A 12,783-nucleotide genomic window follows, 5' to 3' on the forward strand; every position below is an offset into this window, starting at 1 on the left:
TTAGCCAGGATGGTCTCGATCTCCTGACCTCGTGATCCACCCGTCTCGGCCTCCCAAAGTGCTGGGATTACAGGCTTGAGCCACTGCGCCTGGCCTTTTTTTTTTTTTTTTAGACACAGAGTCTGGCTCTGTCCTCCAGGCTAGAGTGCAGTGGCGTGATCTTGGCTCACTGCAACCTCTTGAGTTCAAGCAATTCTCCTGCCTCAGCCTCCTAAGTAGCTGAGATTACAGGCGCACACCACCACACCCAGCTAATTTTTGTATTTTTAGTAGAAACGGGGTTTCATCATGTTGGTCAGGCTGGTTTTGAACTCCTGACCTCGTGATCTGCCCACTTCAGCCTCTGAAGGTGCTGGGATTACAGGCGTGAACCACTGCACTCGGCCTTTAGGGTATCTCATAATGTGCTCCTCCTTCCCCTGCCAACCACTGGTTTGGAATCAGCTCACCTACACACATCTGGGCCCTCTTCCCCCAGCTCTGCCTTCCCCTCATGTTCTAAACTTGTACATCTTTGGAGAAACACATTGTACAATTTAGCCAGTTCATTGCTGCTAACATCAAGTTAACAGTGTTGTTGGGCTGGCTGATATTAACTCACATTGTTTCCAAACTATTGAGTACATTTGTTAAATTTGCATTTTTTTTTCCTGGTTATTGTGTTGTTATGTTGAATCCACAATTCACAGAAATGGATCAATGACTCACAAGTGGTTTATTGAAAGGTAGTGATGGAAATCGTCATGTACATGCTCCAGCTTAAAAGAATGACATCGATATAGTCAACACGGCTTCAGTCTAATTTATACCCTGAGTCTGCAAATGCTAGTACAAGTGAATCTGCTTGTGATGATTTCTGACAAGTAGCTGAAAAAGAAAAGTGTGAATTGGATGAATAATATCTAAAAATTAGATTTTTATTGCTCCTGTGATCTACTTAAACCCCCAGGCAGGGCACAGTCTGTTATGTAACTTTGTTAAATAGTGGAAGGAAGGCACTGAAACTTCTGTCATTTCAAATGAAACAGAGTGATCTTTCTGGTAAATGTATTGTGTTTACTCGAAACAAACATAAAATAAGACTTCCTATTATGCAAATTACTAATTTTATGCCTAAAGATAGGGAAGAGACCCACCTAACGAGGTGTGATTCAAAGTTGTCCTTCTTGTGGCAAACACAAATATAAATCATGTTACTTCTGGATGCTTGTAAAATCAAACTCAACATTGATGATATATATTTTGCTCAAAGAAAAAGCAGAATTAGCTATTGGCAAAAATAATATCATGTGCTAGGTTGATATTTTGTTTTACAGTGAGCTGAAACCATTGAAGTGCCAAGTATGACTCAGCACTTAGCAAACCTGTCGCACAGATATGAAGAGAAAGGGCTGGATGACAGCTTGTTCTGATTATAAGTGAGAAATAAAATTATAAGAGAAGAGATGTTTTCTTGACTAGTAGTTGTTTTATGAGGCATGATGTAGCCTGCTGAAGCGAGAAGTGTACCTGGGGCAGCATGTCAATTGGTCTTTAGGTACAAACTCCTTATTTATAGACCAGGGTCAACTTGACACCAATCCACACCCCTCAGTGTTCCCAGAAAATGACCCACAGGAAACAAACCAACCTCTTGACTTTGAGTGTTGCAAGAAAAGTAAAAACTCTACAAATAATTAAATCATGGTTTTTCAGCATCATGTGCGAAAAAATGAGCACTCTGTGGAAAGACAGAAGACTGATTTTCCATATGGAAATATGTGCCCTGGTAAGAAATAAGGTGCCCAGAGTTTAGGAGATGTGGAATGAGATTTTTTTTTTTTTTTTTAATTCTTTGATACATTGGTAATGCCAGCAAAATACCTTTTTTGTTTTTGTTTTTTTTTTTTTTTTTTTGAGATGAGGTCTCTCTCTCTGTCCCCCAGGCTAGAGTGCAGTGTTGCAATCTCAGCTCACTGCAACCTCCGCCTCCCGGATTCAAGGAATTCTCGTGCCTCAGCCTCCCAGGTAGCTGGGACTACAGGCGCACAACCACACCCAGCTAGTGTTTTGTTTTTTGTAGAGACAGGGTTTCACCATCTTGGCCAGGCTGGCCTTGAACTCCTGACCTCAGGTGATCCACCCGCTTCAGTCTCCCAAAGTGCTGGGATTACCGGCATGAGCCACTACGCCCAGCCAGTAAGTTCCTATTTTACACTTTTCTTGGTTTTTGTTTTTAGACAGAGTCTCACTATGTCGCCCAGGCTGGAGTGAAGTGGTGTGATCTCGGCTCACTGCAACCTCTGCCTTCTGGGTTCAAGCGATTCTTGTGCCTCAGCCTCTTGGGTAGCTGGGATTACAGGTGTGTGCCACCACTCCCAGCTAATTTTTGTATTTTTAGTAGAGACGGGCTTTTGCCATGTTGGCCAAGCTGGTTTCGAACTCCTGACCTCAAGTAATCCGCCCGCCTGGGCCTCCCAAAGCGCTGGGATTACTGGTGTGAGCCACCGTGTCCGGCCTGGATCCCCTTTTAATGAGGCAAAGGCATTCAGGTTACATGGGTTTTTAGGCAAATTTCCTGTTTAATGTTTATTCTTCCAAGTAGAGATGACAAGGGCTTAAACAACAACAACAAAACAATTTGGGGAAGGGTTCAAATCCAGAGGAAGTGAATTGGCTGCCAGCTCTGGGTAGGGCATCATCTAATTTAGCTCCTGGCCCTTCAGATATTTCCTGGGCCTTTAGGGAGCTGTCTTTGGAGCTTTCCCTTGGCCGGCTGCTGAGGTCATGTTTAGCAATTCCAAAGCTTTCTTAGCTAATTAAAAAATCCTGACTGAAACTCCATGGCTGGGAATCAGGTTAATGTAATTGAAAACCGCAGGTATTAAATGTTTTTCACTGTTTCTCATAAAAGCCAAGGTTGGCTGGATACAGTGACTCACATCTGTAATCCCAGCAATTTGGGAGGCCAAGGTAGAAGGATCACTTGAGGCCAGGAGTTTGTGACCAGCCTGGGCAACATAGTGAGACACCCACTTCTTAAAAAAAGTCTATAGGCACAATCAGGAGGGTGTGAAAAAATGAAAAGAAAATGAAAAGAAAAAAAAAATGTTTTTGTTTTTGTTTTTCTTTTCTTTTCTTTTTTTCTTTTTTTTTTTTTTTTGAGACAGGGTCTTGCTCTGTCGCCCAGGCTGGAGTGCAGTGGTGTGATCTCGGCTAACTAAAACCTCTGCCTCCTGACTTCAAGAGATTCTCCTGCCTCAGCCTCCAGAGTAGCTGGAGTTACAGGTCTGCACCACCATGCCCGGCTAATTTTTGTATTTTCAGTAGATACGGGGTTTTGCCATGTTGGCCAGGCTGGTCTTGAACTCCCGACCTCAGGTGATCCACCTGCCTCGGCCTCCCAAAGTGCTGGGATTACAGGTGTGAGTCACCGTGCCTGGCCAAAAAATTATTAATTTGGGAATTCTAATGGGTTGTCAGAAGGTGATTAGGACACAGGAAATTGCTGGAAAGACTGGTCTTTTTTACTTGTTTGTTTTTAATGGCCTGATGTTCTGGATGTTTTCTCATAGAACGTAGTAGGGCCTCAAAACTTCTGCAAGAGATATACCCTCAAAGTACCCTCAAAGAACAGATAGATCCACTTTCACTCATCCAAGAACTGTCAGAGTGCGGTAGATATTTTGGAGTGAGAAATGTTATTTTGAAATCTGCTTACAGGCAGGAAGACTTACATCAGGGAATGGGGCTGTTGGCAGCCTTCTCCTCTCCTGACATACTCAGGGCTGACTGCTCTGGCCACGTGTTTGCTTTTTAGTGCCCTGAGGAAGTGTGTTGAGTCATATAAAAATTAGCCAGAAAAGATAAAGCCACAGAAAGAGTTTTCCTAGGACCCACCAATGACCTTTGGAAAGCCTGTGATCAGACAGGTGCTGGGGCCAATTTTGCCTATAACTTTAAGGATTTGTATCTGATTGAGGGTTATTTCCACCATCTCTGACTGATGTGAACATTTTTCTCCTCTGTGTACTCTTTAATAGTAGCCTGTTCAGCGATCTGAGCGCTGCTTCCTTTTGTTAAATAATTGGATGACATTATTATTAACCTTGTCTTCTGCCTTCTATGCCTCTCTTTGAAAAACGAATTTTCTCTCATGCTCTGGTGTTTTCTGGTTACAATAACACACAATGGCTTTTGGTCTTTTATTTTTTATTTTTTGGTCCTGGGTCATTTGGAACCCTACTTTTTTGGAAGAAAGTATGAGCAGCGTGAGTTTAATTTCTCTGGCAATACTATCTACTCCTGAGAGAAAGGAAAATTCGACTTTATATTTTGTTGCATTTATTTCCTCGGGCAGCTGTCTTCTTCAGCCACATTCTCCAATGAAGGTTATTTTCTTTTCCATCTCAGAATATTGTAACTTGAAAAATAGTAAGATAATATTATTAGCAATGCTGTGTGTATGGTTCCCAAGAACCATTGTCTTAACATTAACATTAGAGATAAAAATAATTAGTATAATTTGATATTCCTGTCTTTTGCATATAGGAAAATGTAATAAATATTGTTGAATAAGTTAATTCAGTAGCTAAATTATTATTTACTCAATTTGAACTTGTAGAAATAGTTCATTGATTGGAGAGTGGAGTACTTGCTATTCATGTCTACTTTTTGCTCCTTTGCCCTTCCCTGTATGTAGACTTCTGCCTTTATTAATAGGTCCTTTGCTGGTAGCAACTCAGGAATGTCACATGATTTGGACTTTTTGCTTAGGCGATACATATATATATATATTTTGAGATGGAGTTTCGCCCTTGTCGCCTAGGCTAGAGTGCGGTGGTGCTATCTCGGTTCACTGCAACCTCCGCCTCCTGGGTTCAAACGATTCTTGTACCTCAGCCTTCCAAGCAGCTGGGATTACAGGCGCCCGCCACCATGCCTGGCTAATTTTTGTATTTTTAGTAGAGACAGGGTTTCACCATGTTGGCCAGGCTCGTCTTGAACTCTCGACCTCATGATCCGCCTGCCTCGGCCTCCCAAAGTGCTAGATTACAGGAGTGAGTCACCAAGCCTGGTGTCTTTCAGTATTTCTTACACAGATCAAGCTACAAGCAAATATGTATTTGTATCTGACTGAGAGTTGTTACACAAAAGGTAGCATACAGAGCAGGGACTCGGACAGACACTTGTACACCAATGTTCATTGCAGCATTATTTACAATAGCCAAAAGATGAAAGCAAGCCAAATGTTGATCAACAGATGAATGGATAAACAAAATGTGGTACATCCACGCAATGGAATGCTAGTACTTTAAAAAAACAAACAAACAAACAAAAACAATGAAGTTCTAGCCAGGCACAGTGGCTCACGCCTGTGATCCCAGCACTTGGGGAGGCAGAGAGAAGCGGATCGCCTGAGGTCAGGAGTTTGAGACCAGCTTCGCCAAAATGGCGAAATTCTGTCTCTTCTAAAAATTCAAAAATTAGCAGAGTGTGTGGCGCACGCCACTAATCCTAGCTACTGGGGAGGCTGAGTTAGGAGAATCGCTTGAACCCAGGGGGCAGAGGTTGCAATGAGCTGAGATTGTGTCACTGCACTAAAATAAAATTTAAAAATAAAATAAAAATGAAGTTCTGATACATGCAATAACAGGGTTGAACCTTAGAAACATTATGCTAAATGAAGTAAGCCAGATACAAAAAGACAAATATTGTATAATTCCACTTATAAGAGGTACCTAGAAGAGGCAAATTCAAAGAGACAGAAAATAGACTAGAGGTTATTAGGGGTTGAGGGGAAGGAGAATGGGGAGTTATTGCTTGATGATTTACAGAGTTTCTGTTTAGGGTGATAAGAAAGTTTTGGAAATAGATAGTGGTGATGGTTGTACAATCTTGTAGATAGATATATTTAATGCCACTGACTTGTACACTTAAAAATAGCAACTTTTATATGTATTTTATCACAATTAAAAAAATAATAGTGTAATATAGTAAAGACTGTACACTTTAAATGGATGAATTGTAGGATATGTGAATTATATGCCAATAAAACTGTTTAAACAAAAAAAGAGTCTGGCGCGGTGGCCCACGCTTGTAATCCCAGCACTTTGGGAGGCTGAGGCAGGTGGATCACAAGGTCAAGAGACTGAGACCATCCTGGTCAACATGGTGAAACCCCGTCTCTACCAAAAATACAAAAAGTTAGCTGGGTGTGATGGCACATGCCTGTAGTCCCAGCTACTCGGGAGGCTGAGGTAGGAGAATTGCTTGAACCCGGGAGACGGAGGTTGCAGTGAGCCAAGATCGCACCACTGCACTTCAGCACTCCAGCCTGGTGACACAGTGAGACTCAGTCTCCAAAAAAAAAAAAAAAAAAAAGGTAGTTGGCTGGGTGTGGTGGCTCATGCCTGTAATCTCAGCACTTTGGGAGGCTGAGATGGGAGGATTGCTTGAGGTCAGGAGTTTGAGATCAGCCTGGTAAACTGTGAGACCCCATCTCTGTTTTAAATCAAATTTTTATATATAAATTTTAAAAATGGAAAAAAAAAAAAAACCCATAACACACTGTTCTGCATCTTGCTTTTTTTTTTCTGATAACAACATATTCTTTTTCTTTTTTTTTGAGGCGGAGTCTTGCTTTGTCGCCCAGGCTGGAGTGCAGTGGCGTGATCTACTACAGGTATGTGTCACCACACCTGACTAATTTTTGTATTTTTTGTAGAGACAGGGTTTCACCATGTTGGTCAGGTTGGTCTCATACTCCTGACCTCAAGTGATCCGCCCACCTCAGCCTACCAAACTGCCGGGATTACAGGCGTGAGCCACCATGCCTGGCCTATAACAATATATTCTAGACAGTTTCTAGAATACGTTTTCCAAATAGATTTGCTTTCCAAATCAGGAAACAGAGACCTTCCTCATTCTTATTTATTTAATTATGGTATCAGTGATTGAGTAAATATACTATGGTTTATTAGCTAGTTCCCTAATGCTGGACACTTTTTGCTGTTTCCAATCTTCTGCTATTCTGAACAATGCTACAGGGAATTACCTTGTAGTCATGTGAAGGTATCAAGTGAAAATATCAAATCTGTTGTTACACTTTTGGGTTTTTGTTAATCTGTTAAGTGACAATTACCACGTTCAACTGCTATGACTGAGGTTGAGGATTTTTCCCCTGTGTAAGGCTATGTGTATTTCTTTTTCTGTGAATTGTCTATATGCTCTTTGCTATTCTTTCATTGGGGTGGTTGGTCTTTTTAATCTATCTTTTTAAGAACTTTTATATATATTAGGAAGATTAGTCCTTTCCCTTCTATACGCATTGTAGACATTCTTCCCAATTTGCAATTTGTCTTTTGACTTTGCTTTTTTATGCTAAGTATTAATTTTTATGTAGTTAAATTTATCAGTCTTTTGAGTCATTCATAAAAGACCATCCCCACTGCAAGATTATAAAGGAATTTTCCTAGATTTTCTTCAAGTGTTTTTATTATTTCAATTTTTTTTTCTTTTTTTCTTTTTTTTTTTTTTTGAGTGAGAGTCTCGCTCTGTCACCCAGGCTGGAGTGCAGTGACGTGATCCTGGCTCACTACAGCCTCTGCCGTCTGGATTCAAGCAATTCTCTGCTTCAGCCTCCTGAGTAGCTGGGATTACAAGGGCCCGTCACCAAGCCCATCTAATTTTTTGTATTTTTAGTAGAGACGAGGTTTCACCATCTTGACCAGGCTGGTCTTGAACTTCTGACCTTGTGATCCACCTGCTTGGGCCTCCCAAAGTGTTGGGATTACAGGCCTTTTTTTTTTTTTTTTTTTTTAAAGACGGAGTCTTGCTCTGTCACCCAGGCTGGAGTGCAGTGGCACAATCTTGGCTCACTGCAACCTCCACCTCCTGGGTTCAAGGGATTCTCTTGCCTCAGCCTCCTAAGTAGCTGGGATTACAGGTGGGCACCATCACACCCAGCTAATTTTTGTATTTGTTTTTTCGATACGGAGTCTCACTCTGTTGCCCAGGTTGGAGTACAATGGCGCAATCTCGGCTCACTGCAACCTCCGCCTCCCAGATTCAAGTGATTTTTCTGCCTCAGCCTCTGGAGTAGCTGGGACTACAGGCGCATGTCACCATGCCTGGCTAATTTTTTTTATTTTTGTCTTTTGTATTTAGTAGAGATGGGGTTTCACCACGTTAGCCAGGATGGTCTCGATCTCCTGACCTCATGATCTGCCCGCCTCGGCCTCCCAAAGTGCTGGGATTACAGGCGTGAGCCACCGTGCCCGACATATTATTTCAATTTCTATATGTAGATACTTGAGCCATTTGGAGTTCGTTCTGGTTTATGTTGTGAGGTACAGATGCAGCTGTATCTTTTTCCAGATATCAGGTATCAGCCTTCTTTTTCTGAAAACAGTTTTTAGTAAAGTCCATGTTTATCTGATTTGAGATTCTATCTTTATCATATACTCAATTCTGGCATATATATTGTCTTTATTCTGTACTTTCTATTCTCTTCCTTTAGTCAGCCTGTCAGTTTGTGCAGTAGTATCGTACTGTTTTAATTATTGACTTTTTACAAATTATATTTTTATATCTGGTTAGACTAGGCCACTCTTATAGCTTTTCCTTTTTAGAGTTTTCCTGGATATCTTTGCTTATTTTTCCACCCAGCACTTTTCTCTCACAACTTTATAAACCTTTTAGTTCAGCCTAGTGTGGGGATAAATGCCAAAGAGCCTGCATCAGATCTGCAATGTGATCCATCACACTATCAAGTCTTAATGCCTTTTTAGCAGAGATTGAATAAATAACACAATAAGGCTGCGCGCGGTAGCTCACGCCTGTACTCCCAGCACTTTGGGAGGCCAAGGCAGGCAGATAGCTTGAGCCCAGGAGTTCAAGACCAGCCTGGGCAACATAGTAAGACCTCATCTCTACAAAAAATTAAAAAAATAGCCAGGTGTGGTGGCATGTTCTTTAGTCCCAGCTACTCAGCAGGCTGACATGGGAGGATCACTTGAGGCTGGGAGGTGGAGGCTGCAGTGAGCTATGATCAGGCCACTGCACTCCAGCCTGGGTGACAGAGCTAGACCTTGCCTCAAAATAAAATAAAATAACACAATAAAACTGTATATAATTTGGTATACAATTTTTTTTCCACTTAAGCATTTTCCTGCTATTACAGTCTTTTTTCTTTTTTTTTTTTTCTTTTTTTTTTGAGACAGAGTCTCGCTGTGTTGCCCAGGCTGGAGTGCAGTAGAGCGATCTCGACTCATTGCAACCTCCGCCTCCCGAGTTCAAGTGACTCTGCTGCCTCAGCCTCCTGAGTAGCTGAGATTATAGGCACGTGCCACCATGCCCGGCTAATTTTGGTATTTTTAGTAGAGACACGGTTTCACCATGTTGGCCAGGCTGGTCTCAAACTCCTGACCTTAGGTGATCTGCATGCCTTGTCCTCCCGAAGTGCTGGAATTACAGCGTTAGGCACCATGCCTGGCCCTACAGTCTTTCTAAACATAACATTCCATAATTTCCTCAACTATTCGTCTATTGTTGGACACTTTCCATTTCCCCTAGTTTCTATTCCTTTTCATTATGAAAAAAAAATTCAAACAAACAAAAACACCCCCAAAAAACCAACTTTGCAATAAATATCTTTAAGCATAAGGATTCTTCACACAACTTTGGGCACTGATTTATTTTTATTTTTAAATTTTTATCATATAGGTTGTATTCTTTTTTTAAAATTTCAGATTCAGAGGCTCATGTGCAGGTTTGTTACATGGATATGCTGCATAATGTTGAGGTTTGGACTTCTATTGAACCTATCACCCAAATAATAAACATAGTACCCAATAGGTAGCTTTTCAACCCTTATGCTCCTCTTCCTTTTTGGCACTGAGTTTTCTTTTCTTTTCTTTCTTTTTTTTAGATTGAATTTCACTCTTGTTACCCAGGCTGGAGTACAGTGGTGTGATCTCGGCTCACTGCAACTTCCGCCTCCCGGGTTCAAGCGATTCTCCTGCTTCCACCTCCCCAGCAGCTGGGACTACAGGTGTGCACGACCATGCCTGGCTAATTTTGTATTTTCAGTAGAGACTGGATTTCACCATGTTGGTCAGGCTGGTCTTGAACTCCCAACCTCAGGTAATTCACCTGCCTCAGCCTCCCAAAGCGCTGGGATTACAGGCATGAGTCACCACGACCAGCTGGCGCTGATTTTTCTTTATAATTTTCTTCATTTTTTGTTTGTTTGTTTAAGAGATGGGGTCTTGCTGTGTTTCCCAGGCTGGTCTCAAACGGTTGGGCTCAAGCGAGCCTCCTGCCTCAACCTCCCAAAGTGCTAGGATTACAGGCGTGAGTCACCATGCCCGGTTTTGGCACTGACTTTTAAGTGAGATTATTGAGGCAAAAGATACGGGCATCTTTAAGACTGTATATTCACATTACTAAAATTTGTACCTGTTTACACTCTAATATACTAGTATATGCAGTGTCAATTTTACCACACTTTCTTCAATAGCAATTGATTATCTCAGCCCTTCATTTGTCTGTCTGTCTGTTTGTTTGTTTGTTTGTTTTGAGATGGAGTCCCGCTCTGTCGCCTAGGCTGGAGTGCAGTGGCGTGATCTTGGCTCACTGTAATCTCCACCTCCCGGGTTCTAGCAATTCCCCCTGTCTCTGCCTTTTACAGGTGCCCAGCACCACGCCCAGCTAATAATTTTTTTTTTTTTTTTTTTTAGTAGGGATGGGGTTTCACCATGTTGGCCAGGCTCCTCACCTCAAGTGATCCACCCGCCTTGGCCTCCCAAAGTGTTGAGATTACAGGCGTGAGCCATTGCCCCGGCCTAATTATCTCAGTCCTTTGAAGAGTCACTTAGGACATTTAAAATCATGTAAATATGGGGTGAATGGGCCCCACTGTGTTAGGATTAGGGTGGAACAAGTTCATTTACAAAGTAAGTTTTGCACAAGCTTTCTCTCTCTTGGAATGCTGATATGGTTTGGGAAGGAGTCAATTTATTTACATAGCGGCCCAGGTGTCTTCTGGGAGTTAATAACTACTAGTCCCCCTTCCCCCTTCAAAAAACACTTATGGAGACCGGGCACAATGGCTCATGCCTGTAATCCTAGCGTTTTGGGAGGCTGAGGCAACCGGATCACCTGACGTCAGGAGTTCGAGACCAGCCTGGCCAACATGGTGAAATCCCATCTCTACTAAAAGTACAAAAATTAGCCAAGTGTGGTGGCGCACGCCTGTAGTCCCAGCTACTCAGGAGGCTGAGGCAGGAGAACTGCTTGAACCCAGGAGGCAGAGTTTGCAGTGAGCTGAGATTATGCCCCTGCACTCCAGTCCGGGTGACAGAGTGAGACTCTGTCTCAAAACAAACAAAAAACACTTGTGGAGATTTGAATTATGAACATCTATAGTGGTAGATGAGGGTGCCACTGATGAAAGCCCAGTGTCTTAAATAACTATTTGGAGTCTTGAAATGAGGTTGCCAGAAAAGTTAAGAGAAATAGAACTAATGGGTAAGCCTTGGTCCAGAATAGGAAGAAGAGATAAAGGCCCTTGATTCCAGAGGCTGAGAAAACATGGGGAGAGGGAGAGCTGCAAAGTTCTTTTAATTTAGTCCAGCACAGGAAGACTACTTAAAATAGCATTTTATTTGATGTTCATAACAATTCTAGGGGTTGAGGTTCTTGCTTCTGTATGTGTGACCATCCTTCTCCAACCCCTAGCTTGAACTTCTGGTTAGTACCTGGGGAATCCCTAAACACACAGAGAGCAGAAAGCAGCTGGGGAACTGTATTAGCCTGCCTGCGCTGCCATAAAAAAATATTACAGGCAGTTGGCTTATAAACAACAGACATTTAGCCAGGTGCGGTGGCTCACGTCTGAAATCCCAGCACTTTGGGTAGCCGAGGTGGGTGGATCACTTGAGGTGAGGAGTTCGAGACCAGCCTGGCCAACATGGTGAAACCCTGTCTCTGAAAAGATACAAATATTAGCCAGGTGTGGTTGCACGCTCCTGTAGTCCCAGCTGCTGGGAAGGCTGTGGCAGAATTGCTCGGACCAGGAGACAGAGGTTGCAGTGAGTTGATATCGCACTGCTGCACTCCAGCCTGGGCGATAAAGTGAGACTCAGTCTCAAAAAACAAGCAAGCAAACAAACAAACAAACAAAACCAGATGTTTATTTTCTCACAGTTCCAGAGTCTGGCAGTCCAAGATCAAGGTGCCGGCCGGGCTGGGTTCTGCTGAGGACTCTCTTCCTGGTTTGCAGATGACTGTCTTCTCACTGTGTCCTCACACGGCCTCTTCTCTGTGTGCCCATGGAGAGAGAGAGAGCTCTCTGGTAGATGAGGGTGGCACTGATGAGGAGGCACTTACTCTCCTTGTAAGGGCACCGTCCTGTGGGATTAGGATTCCATCCTTATTATCTCATTTAACATTAATTACTTCCTTAAGGGCCCTGTCTCCATTGGTGGGTAGGGCTTTGCATATAAATTTTGAGGGGACACAATTTAGTCCATAACAGAAACCTTAGGAGGGTAGCTGGGATCTCTAGAGTTCTTGCTAACACTGGTACTTTGGGCAGGGAGATGGAGAATAGCAGAATTGCCTATGGAATATCACACATAGAATTGGGAGTTGGGAGTTGGAGGCTGGGTGCAGTGGCTCACACCTGTAATCCCAGCACCCTGGGAGACCGAGGAGGTGGAGGTTGCAGTGAGCTGAGATCGCACTACTGCACTCCAGCTTGGGCAACAGAGCGAGACTCCATCTCAAAAAAAAAAAAAA

This window comes from Mandrillus leucophaeus, unplaced genomic scaffold, assembly GCF_000951045.1.
Source record: "Mandrillus leucophaeus isolate KB7577 unplaced genomic scaffold, Mleu.le_1.0 Scaffold666, whole genome shotgun sequence".
Lineage (NCBI taxonomy): Eukaryota > Metazoa > Chordata > Mammalia > Primates > Cercopithecidae > Mandrillus > Mandrillus leucophaeus.